The following is a 10,583-nucleotide window of genomic DNA, read 5'->3' as shown; positions in this document are numbered from 1 at the left end:
AAAAAAAATGTTGGTTTTGTTACTTTCTTTTATAGACTAGCATCTTTCTTTCAACTGTTTAGGAATACCATCTTTAAGAAATCAGTCTGTTATATTAATGCCAGTTTTTCATATAATAACAGCCTCAATTCCTCTGTTTTTCTCATCCTTGATAGATAAGAGATATTGGACCTTTAAATCTAAACTAATACAAAATAGAGTAATTCAAGATAGATACAAAGCAGAATGCAGCAGAGGAGGAGAATTCTCAATCTCTGGAGGTGTTCGGGAAGAAAAGAAGAAAAAAAATTCTGGCAGGTTTCAACAATTCTGACAGCAGTTCTGAGTTGCTTAGAGAAATCACCAGCTGAAAAGAAAATGGAAAGTAGCACAGGTAAGGCAGGCAAAGGGTGTTAACTATAATAAATACAGTTTATCATATGGTTATAGAAATTTATTGCAAGGATATCAAAATATATATTTAGTATAAATATCTATAAATGTGTACCCAGAAGCATAAATATAAATCTCTCCATATAAACTCAAAGATTTTCTCGCTCTCTGTTGTCACCACATTCTCTATCAAATCCACATCTAACAATAACACTATTTCCTGTTAGACTATTCAAGATCTGCTTAGAGTGAATTTTCTACTATTCCGTGATCTTTTATCCAACTCTCTTACCTGTGTTAACACATTCATCATTCTCTCTTTATGTTGTCATCTCTGTTTTATTGTCACTCTCACCAGCACATTGTTTGCATCCATCCCCTGGTGTTTTTATGCAGTGCCCTGTCACGGCAGGAAAAATATATGGTTTGTTATTCATGCTTTCCATAGCTTGTTCAGTTCTTCCGTATTGCCTTTTTAGGTACTCGCATTTCAGTTTCCTTCTATTAATAAATCCTAACATTAGAATCAATTCAAATAAGGAAAAAAAATCAAACCTATAATCTTTTTTTGTCTCTTCTTACAAACAAACAATATTTCCTGCAATAAAGCCTGAATTCATTATAGTATTTCAGAGGGTAAAGTTTGCAATATTTCTTTTACATTTTTAATCTTTTGTTAGCAGGGGTGAGAAATGAAGGTAGGCTGTTAGAAAGAAGGAGAACTAATTAAATTCTGACCAGAAAATAGTACACTGTATTGCATGTATCTTATGGCATTTCCTCCACTTACTACCTCACCAGTGATTTTTACAGTGTCATGCTATATTGGAGCAAGATACACTTATAAGGAATTTATACAACTAAGCATTAACAACTTAATTAAAAAATGTCAGAAAAAATCTTCTTGACCATCAGCTGTGTTCATACATACTTCATCATGCAGACACAACATTTAGTGAATGGTAAGTCCTCATGGGCTGACTCCTTGAAACTGCAGTGTCTTCTGCAAAAGAGGTAAATGTGGGGAATGCCACCTGTGGGAACTTTAGGAAAACAAAGGGAAATTTGTTAAAAAGATAATTAATTAAGTAATTAGCAAGCAAGAAAGAAAAAATAAATAAAAAAAGAATGAATGAACAAAAAAATTAACCTAATTCTCTTCTTCAACACATTGGAGTAGCTATGTTATTTTTTTATTCAAATTTACAGATTAAATGAATTTCCATGTATGTAGTGTGTAGTGCAAGGCAATGCAAATTTTGCCATTAACTGTAATGAAAATCAAATGAAGTTTCCAGATTGGTTTTTTGTTTGTTTTTCTTTTTCCTCGCAGAGTTTGAGATATTTTGTTTTCCTCAGTACAAAAAACATAATAAAACCCAATAATTATCTTCAAATCTATATTTTTATTTTAGATTCTAAAAAATTAATTATCTTATTTATTTTTATTTTACTTGAAGTGATTCACCCAAGGAGTGGAGCTGTTTGATACACCTTATTCCTGAAAGCCGGTAGTACATTATTCCAAAAGCTAGTATAGTGATAATTAATATACTAATCTTAAAAGGCTAGTTTGTTGGATTTTTTAAATCATGATAGCATAGTTTTAGTTTCATTTTTGCACACAGAGAAATAAATGCTAGGGGAAAAAAGAGGACTTCTATGTGATAGTCTCCTGAAAGTCTGGGGTCTGATTCAGAGGGAGACGAATAATAAACCAGGTAATGCCAATATATTAACATTGCCGAAGTGCTTGTCATGTATGTTCTATAAAGCATATGCCAAAGAAAAATGCTGGCAGGCACTGTGTTGAAATATCAGCTTAGTTAAAGGATTCATCATGAACCATTTGTCTTTTACCCTTCCCTCACCAGTCCTGCCAGCAATTCTCTGTCTGCCAAAACGAGAAAGGGACAGCTGCCAAAAGGATGGATTTCAAAGTGTGATTTTTTTGTTTGCTTCAGTTTTTCTCTCTCTCATCTTTGAGAATTTTTTTCCCTCGCAAAATGCAGCATGTTGGATAATACGAGTTAATCAGGAAAGTTGTTAGCTTTGGACACTCTGTTTAGGCTGACTTTTCTCTGAGTCTTTATACAGAAATGGATGGAAGACCTGTAGACATTTCTGACTTCCTCTAAAAGGATGATCTCTGTATCCAAAACAAATTCAAGCTAGAAAATATGTAGTCAATAGAAAATGCCCAGGACTTTCTGCATACCTTTGTGAAACATCTGTAAATTTGGCTGGTATAAGACCCTAAATGGAATTTATAAAAAGGTTTTCACTTCATGTGCGGTATTAATGGGATGAGGAAAAGTTTGCTTTTCCCAGTAGCACAGGAGAAGTTTGCTGCTTTGGTAGGTACTACTTGAGACAACAGTGACACAAAAGACTAACAATATTAGAAGTGGACTTTTTAGATAAGGGCTCAATTTTCTAGAAACAAATGCATGATGAATCTAAAATGAAGGAAATGTTCCTGCATGACTGCAACCTGCTGTTTAGGTCCCACAGCTGCACTGTGCATTCTTTCCTGGCTCCTTCTTTTCGCAGAATGGTTCCAGCATCCCCCCATTTGGCATGCTCATCTTCTCCCAATTCCATATCAGACATTCTTGATATGAGAAGGCAAGCTAGAGGAGAGAATCCTTTCTTTTCATAATATCCTTCTATAAGGAATATCCTCACTGCTAAAACAAGAGTGAGATTTGAATCTCGAATGTGTAGCAATGTTTTTTTAGGGGGGAAGGCTCTGAATCTCGGATTTGATGACATGGTAAGATGTTTTTAATCCTTATAGTACTTTTTCAATCTCTCTCTTATTTTCATGACCTGGTGGATTATGTCCTCAATCTATAGGTGTTGCACCTCTGCTCAACTAATAACATTCTCAAGTAATGATTTTGAGTGTTCAAACTGATGAACATACCTGTTGGAAACCAAAAAAAGTGCTGGGGTATAAAGATTCCTGCGACTTGAAGCCAAAGTCTGTTAAAATATCTGGTTGATAAGCCCAGCTAGTGCTCCCAATGAGTGGAAGACTGCAGTGTAAACTCACTTCTCAGAGTAGATATTGAGGAATCTGTGAGGCAGAGCAGTTGTAAGACACAAATACATAGTAAAACATTTTGCAACGAAAAGTAGTAGTTGTGTTTCTCGTACAAGTACTTGTTTTACTTCTAAGGCTGGCTGCAGAGTTATACATGGAATATATACTGGTGGATGATTTAGTATAAATGGAATATTTCAGTAGGACAGACAACACTACTGATGAATCTCAAAATTGATCCCCCTCCCACGCAAGCTGGCTTACACAAGGGTCATATAGAAATGCAAATTCCTACGGAGAATGTTGATCTCAATGATAAAGAATAAAAAAATTCATTAGTTTTTATACTGCACTCTGGGGATGACATTTAGACCTAATCTTGCAAATAGACTTGTAATGCCTCACTGTTATTGTCACAAAAGCTTGAGCTATGGCTCATAAAGGCATCCAGCATACCTTTACAAGGCATACAGTCCCTAGGCTCTTTACTGCTGACACTACAAGCCTTTTGTCCATTCTGCCGTAAACAAAATGGAAGACCCAGAGTTGCCAGCTGTTCAACAGATAATGGCAGGCTTGCTTTTTTTATAGTTCACCTACCATACTCATGTGCAATTGAACATGTCTCCCATATACTGCTCTTGCCAATTCTACCTCCAGCAATTATCCTGTTCTAGTACTCCATTGCAAAGTACCTGTCAATAATTAGAGATTCGCAGGTGGCAGCTACAAAGCACTGCTTCTCTCTTCTCTTTGGAGGCACCATGTGGTGGGAGCTGAAACATAGTGGTGCTGATGTTGTTCACATAGAAGGTCATGACAGGGCAACAGTTCTGCCTCAATTTAACCTGATCCAGATGACAATTGTACTCTATTTTGTCCATTATCTTCAAGTGAAGGTGGATGCTGTCTTCAACAAACTAACTTTAAAGCCATACACTGATTAAGTCAGGATTTTTTCCTTGCTTTTTGAATTTTTCTTATTTTTAAATTCCATTTAGATATAAGTCTTTCGGGTGCAGGATGGGAAGTATGCTACTTTTACTGACCAGTGAAATGCCTCCAGCATCAAGTAACTCCTCTGCTGGGTAATAATCACATACTCACAGAATGACTGAGATTAGAAGGGATAGCAGGAGGCCTCTCATCTGACCTCCTGCTCAAGCATTCAGGGCATGCTTGAATATCAGAGCGTGTTGCTCCAGAGTTTATCCAGTCTGGTCTTGGAAATCTCCAAGGATGAAGATCACAAATCCCCTCTTTGTCCACTGCTGGAGTGTCCTCACAGTGAAATTGTTCTTTACATAAAGTCTGTCTCTTTTTTCAAGTTATTGCCTCTCATCCTCTCAGTACGTGTGACTGTAAGGAGCATGACCTTCTTTTCAGTAGGCCCTGGCAAGCTCCCTTAAGCTATCACTTCTCTGGTCTGAACCAGCCCAGCTTCCTAGCCTCCTCATTAGGCAAGAGATCCAGCCCTGTCTATCTTGGTGGCCCTCCACTGAACTTGCTGCAGATTATCCATGTTTCGGTTGTACTGGGGGCCCAAAACTGCATACAGTTTTGTATATGTGGTCAAATGTAGTGCAAAGTAAAAAGGGATAGAATCTCATGGCTTTTGTCCTTGTTAATATAGCCCAGGGTGCTGTTGACCTTCCTTGATGACAGAAGACACCCTGGTTCTCATTTTCAGCCCACCGTTTACCAATATCTTCCATGCCTTTCCAGGAGGGCTGCTTCCCAGTCAGGCAGACCTTGACCTGGATCAGCGCAAGGGATTAGTCCATCTCAAGTGCAGACTTAGTATCTACCCTTGTTGAATTTTGTGAGGTTCCTATTGCATTTCTCACAGACAAAGACCCTGGCACCTGCCAACAAACAGCAGCAACCTCAGAGAAAGAGATGGCCTCTTCTGTGACCTACAGCTACAGAACTACAGTGCTCAGAAACACAGGAGTACCAGTTCATCCTTCCCAATCTCCAACTAATTCTGTAGGCTCTGGATTCAAAGGTTCTTCTCACTACAAGTAGTCTGCTTTTAAAGACAAGGGACTACAGAATCAAATGGCAGCAAACATTGGATAAACTGCAAATTAGCAGGCTTTAAAATTAAGTCTTTCATCCCAGACAAGCTAAATAAGAAAATTTTTATGAGTCAATTTTCCCTCTCTTCTGAAGCCTGCACCACTGCTTGTGATGTCTGTTTGGGTTTGTTTGTTTGTTTGCTTGCTTGCTTTTATTTGTTTGGCTTTTTTTTCTGGCAACAGGATACCAAAAAACCCCTAGGACATAAAAAAATCATCAAAGAATATTTTTCCCCTGAAATGTGTGAAATGGCTAGAAATCTGGTGATAAGGTAAAGAATACATTAGGATACACACTAGTGCCACATTGGTCTTGAATAAGGCAGCCAAAGTCTCTCTTTAACCCTTTATTCTGAATGTTTACATGATTTTGCTTATTCTTACCCATTATATTCCGCTCTAGGTGGCAAGAGCTTAAACCAGTGACAGCAGGGTACTTTATATTCAATTCCTTTGGAAAATCACAGAGGTCTGTACTGTTCCATACAGCAAATAGAAGGAGTATTAGATGTAATTCAAAGAGGAATAATTGGGGGGGAGGCTGCTGAACTGTGACAAGTTCTTATGTTAGTTCTCCCAGGCTCTCCATCTCTTGCACTTGTTTAAAGAGAGTGAGTACTATCACTGCACAGGGCTTTTCACACCTGCAGATTCTGACCTGGCCTAAGCACCAATGAAAATGGCTGCTCACAGTCCTATTTCGAGAGAGGTTAGTACCAAAGAAGCCTAAAGTGACACTTATTAAAGCCTAAAGAACAAAAGCAGGTAAAGTGAAACTGCATCACCTCGGTGCTTTTGGTCTCTGCCTGTCTGAGGGGTGAGCGATCACTTCTCATCCATCAGACCCTGTAGAGGTTTGTGGTTAAATCTTTGCATGTGTGACTTCACAAGGGTTGTTTGTGATAAAGTGGCCTCTCATGGAGAGGTGTAATTCCCATGGCTTCTTCCTCTTGTTTGGCCAGAGGCTGCTTTTGACCTTTACAGGCTTTGAAATTCGATTCATTTTGTATTACAAAATATTCATTCCTCTGGGCAGTGAATAAATGGTCTTTGAAGTCACCACCTAGGGCTTCTTAAGTGTTTTCCGAAGGAAGTAGAAGTGCCTGCTGTCTGCCATATCAGTGTCCTTGCCTGCTTCACACAGAAGCTCCAAGCAGCACAACCAGTGCTGCTCTCTCCTCCTTGAGTGGAAGGTGTCTGGAAAAGAACATGCTACTGACTTATCTGCTTCTCCTCTAGACATGAAGCAGTGGATAGCAAGGGTTGCTCATAGTAGTGTGATGGGAATTTGAGGAGAAAGAGATGGCAAAGCAAAATCGAGACAGGGACAGGGCAATGACATTGCCACAGAGGGAATACCTAAAAATGACTGTCTTTCCACCCTGAAACACAAAGAAAGTGCAATGGCTATGAAAATTTCTTTTAATCACAGTATGATGAGAGCTGGAAAAGAGTATCTGCAATAACAACAGTGTTTTGCTTCCCATGAAAAAATGATTCATTCAACGCTTATCCTCAGAGACAACTCTTCTTCAAAATCCATTCATACGTCAATATGAAATCTGGTCTTAAGACCTGTGTAGTTGTAATCCTCTTTACTTTGATACAGGCAACACTGGTCCGCTGCAACTGACTGACTCATGACTTTTTCCCAAGTAATTCTTTTTACCTTCCCTGGACAAAGAAGCACCTTATGTCCAGCATTTTTTACCCTCGTCACAGCACTGGAAAAAATCTAAATAAGAGTCTCAGCAATATTAGCTGACATTCAAGGCTGACATTTGTACAGGTTCAAATCAGAGCATGTTAATGAGTGCTGTAGTCGCATCCTAATGGAGGCACAAGGAAGCATGCTGTCCAGCTGAAGTTAAACGGATGAACACCATACAAAAAAACTATGTTTTTACATCGTAAGTTGAATGTTTGTCAGTATTAAGACTTCTGGTTTTGCATTCTTACTTTTTATTGTATAGAATGCCATATGTTGCTCAAAACAAATCAAAAAAGTTTGGCACAGCACGCAGCATGGGAATTAAAAAGCAATTACTATGCAGACACTACACTTGTTTTATTACACAGCTACTGAACAGGCCCAGGCAAATATATACTAAACTCATTTTAAAGTCTTTCTTATTAAATATTTGCAAGGAACAGTAAAAATTCTTAAGCAGTTTTTATTGCAAAAAGACATATTCACACTTTAGAAATTAATATCATTTTGTTTCATGTTTTCGGTATGTTTTCACCAACTATATAGTATCACACAAATTCAGGAACTCATTTTTCATAATTTTTTTTGAGTTTAGACATCACAGCAAACATTCAAAACAAGTTGATTTCTTTACATACTAATGGAATTTGAAATAACTCAGGCCATCTCTAAATTTTAGTAGTAAAATGTGTTTTAAAGCCACAAACTGAATGAATGAAAAGTTACAAACCACATCTCATGGATAACAATTGACCATGTTCTCCTGAAATGACACAAGATATTGGCTTTCACTCATCTGCTTGAAGTATTACAACAGATTCTTGGACTTGTAGGTAATGGGCTGAGGTGGGATAGCTCACCTCCGTATCCACTGCTCTCCATTTCTACTCAGCAAATGAGGAAGAGGTGGAGACAGCAGGTACAAAAAGGTGAAATTCAGCCACTCTGACCTGACTGTCTCGAAGGCAAATGCCTGTGACTGAGCTAAATACATGGCGTTATTCTATAGTAACCAAGAGCAATGTGCACCTCCAAATTATGATTCATCTGGACTATATTAGGAAGTGGTGAATCATCATGTATTGATATATAGTGCCTCTTCATAGATTCCTAAAAACTGAGGCCAGGGTGACTAATTTAGGCTAATATATCCACCTTTTCAGTGTTTAAAAATCAGGTAAGAAATTCTTTTATAAAATAAGGGCTCTCCTAGGTCTGATGATGCTCCTTTACTGTTGCTGCAAGGTTTGGAATTGGAAACTAATTCTCTTTTCCTCAGAGATTTTTTGCAGGGGTAAACACACTATGATTCAAAAGTGAGAAAAAGCAAGATGTTCTTTAAAAGTATTCTGGTAATAAAAAGAAAGATTCCTAGTTACTCTATGCATTACATGATATTTACCTTAGCATTAATTTCACAAGATAACTTATTCGGTATTGGTCAATGACACATGCAAATAGCGTTTTTTCTTAGTTTATTGAATCTCCTTGTGGTGACCACTTATTTCCCTTTCTTTTCGCTACATTTTGTAATTTTCTGGTGATTTTTGAGCCTGATATCTGGAATAGTCAAAGAAATAATCATTACTTTTTACAGGATACCAGTCTTTCACCTGAAATTATCTAAATCAATATTTAGAAAAAAAAATTAAGTTATATGCTATATCCAGAACAAAATTACAAGATCCAGCAAAACAGTATTGCCAAATTGCCAGGACCAAATCAGGAGTACAATTAGCTCTTCACCTTACACTGGTACCGAGAATCTAAGGTAAAACACCTGAAACATCAAAGGAAGCCAGTTGAAATCACACAAGAAATCAGCTTGGAAAAATAGACATTGTTGCCTGTGCAGCCACATGTTTTCATTGAGAGTGAATAAGAGAATAAAAAAAGGGGAAAAACTTACAGATAGAATAGCATATACCAGAGTTAAAAAAGAAACACATTTTCAAAGGAAAAGCCACAGAAAAAAAATATCCTGATAACAAAAATACAGCTGTAACTGTACATTGTTTTATATGGAAATGCAAATTAATCTGTGGTAGGGAAGGGGGCTTTTCAGTTGCAGCAGCGATGAGTAGCCCTAACCCTTCAATGCTGCTCCTGGAAAAGACTCAGTTTTGGTACTTACAGAGGCTATTGAACATGCACTAGTGTTACTCCCCTTTAATAGTGTGTGCTACAGCTTCCCCTGGGAAACCGTTCTATCCCAGCAGTGGTAGTTGCAGCATGACAGCACCTTTCTGGAGGCTCTCCACTGCCCAGGGCAAACAGCCATGTCCTACAGCCACAGAGCCATGACAGCACCGATGGCCTCTCAGTGCTTGCAAAGGCAGTGACAGTCATCACAGCCAATATTCATGTTATTTCAACCATAGTAATAGAAAGTTACAGATTACCTGGGGTGGGGGGAGGGGGGAAGGGGTGTTTGTGGGGGTTTTTTTGGTGGTTTGTGGTTTATTTGTTTTGGTTTATTTTATTTTTAACGTATGGAAAATTTTACTTTTGCCTACTTTGGAGATGTAAAGAGGTCACATTAGTCCTCTCATCTATTGGATAGTCTGCATTGCCCCTCTGTAAAGGAAAGGTGTTGAAATTTGCCTATGGCTTGTATCAAACTACATTTTGTAAGAGCAAACGGAATATTCATGCAGCAGGTCAGTTTGTGCACACCATTTACAGGAGACAAATGACACTGAGTGCTAAAACAAGCTACTCAATTGCCAAAGGCTCTTTCGTTTGTTATACATGGGAAAACATTATTAAATGTAGCACCTTTATTAGCACAGTGTCTAGTAATGGTATAGTAGTCAGGGAAGAGTCAATCATTGGGTGTCTACTGCAAGCTAACTTTCTGAGAAGGATTTCCTCCTTTGGATATTAAAAACGTGTCCCTGTACTGACCAAAGCAATACAAATCCAGCAGAAATGTACTATTCCTTTAGTAATTAAAAGATACATAACACCTTATTTTAATTTTTAAGTCAAAAGAATGAAAAAAAAAAATGTTTATCCCTGCATGATAACTCTCTGTTGTGTGTTCATCGCCATGGAGGAGGACTAAAAGGTAACCACAGATCTTTTCTCTAAAAAGTTCCGTATCATGTCAGAAGTTGATACAAACCACAGGAACTTCCAGTCACAGAAAGAAAAGATGGAATCATTGAGCCAGGGGAGTAAAATTAAGAATGCAAAGGATACAGAGAATTTTAGAAACAAGCAGATAATTTCTCTGTATATACATTTCTAAAACTCAAGTCTTTTTAAAGAGATGTTGAAACTATTAACATAAGGAGCTATAATAACAGAATATGGTTTGAAAAAGTGGTCTGTGCAAGAAAAGTTGAATTTTTCTTTTGTGGGTTAT

At 37.7% G+C, this 10,583-nt stretch overlaps 1 long non-coding RNA gene across 1 annotated transcript; it reads right to left on the bottom strand.

Annotated features, from left to right (window-relative positions):
- Positions 1–266: 266 nt before the first annotated feature.
- Positions 267–6,375, bottom strand: LOC113945167. Its single transcript, XR_003526972.1, has 4 exons — positions 6,288–6,375; positions 1,304–1,415; positions 665–772; positions 267–346 (listed from the first exon to the last, which is right to left on the bottom strand). It is a non-coding gene; the product is annotated as an uncharacterized LOC113945167 (long non-coding RNA).
- Between the last annotated feature and the right edge of the window lie 4,208 nt (positions 6,376–10,583).

This window comes from Corapipo altera, unplaced genomic scaffold (assembly GCF_003945725.1).
Source record: "Corapipo altera isolate COAL_440 unplaced genomic scaffold, ASM394572v1 44, whole genome shotgun sequence".
NCBI classification, from domain to species: domain Eukaryota; kingdom Metazoa; phylum Chordata; class Aves; order Passeriformes; family Pipridae; genus Corapipo; species Corapipo altera.
Note: the sequence above shows the minus strand (reverse complement) of the source record. Positions and strands in the feature narration are given on the sequence as shown.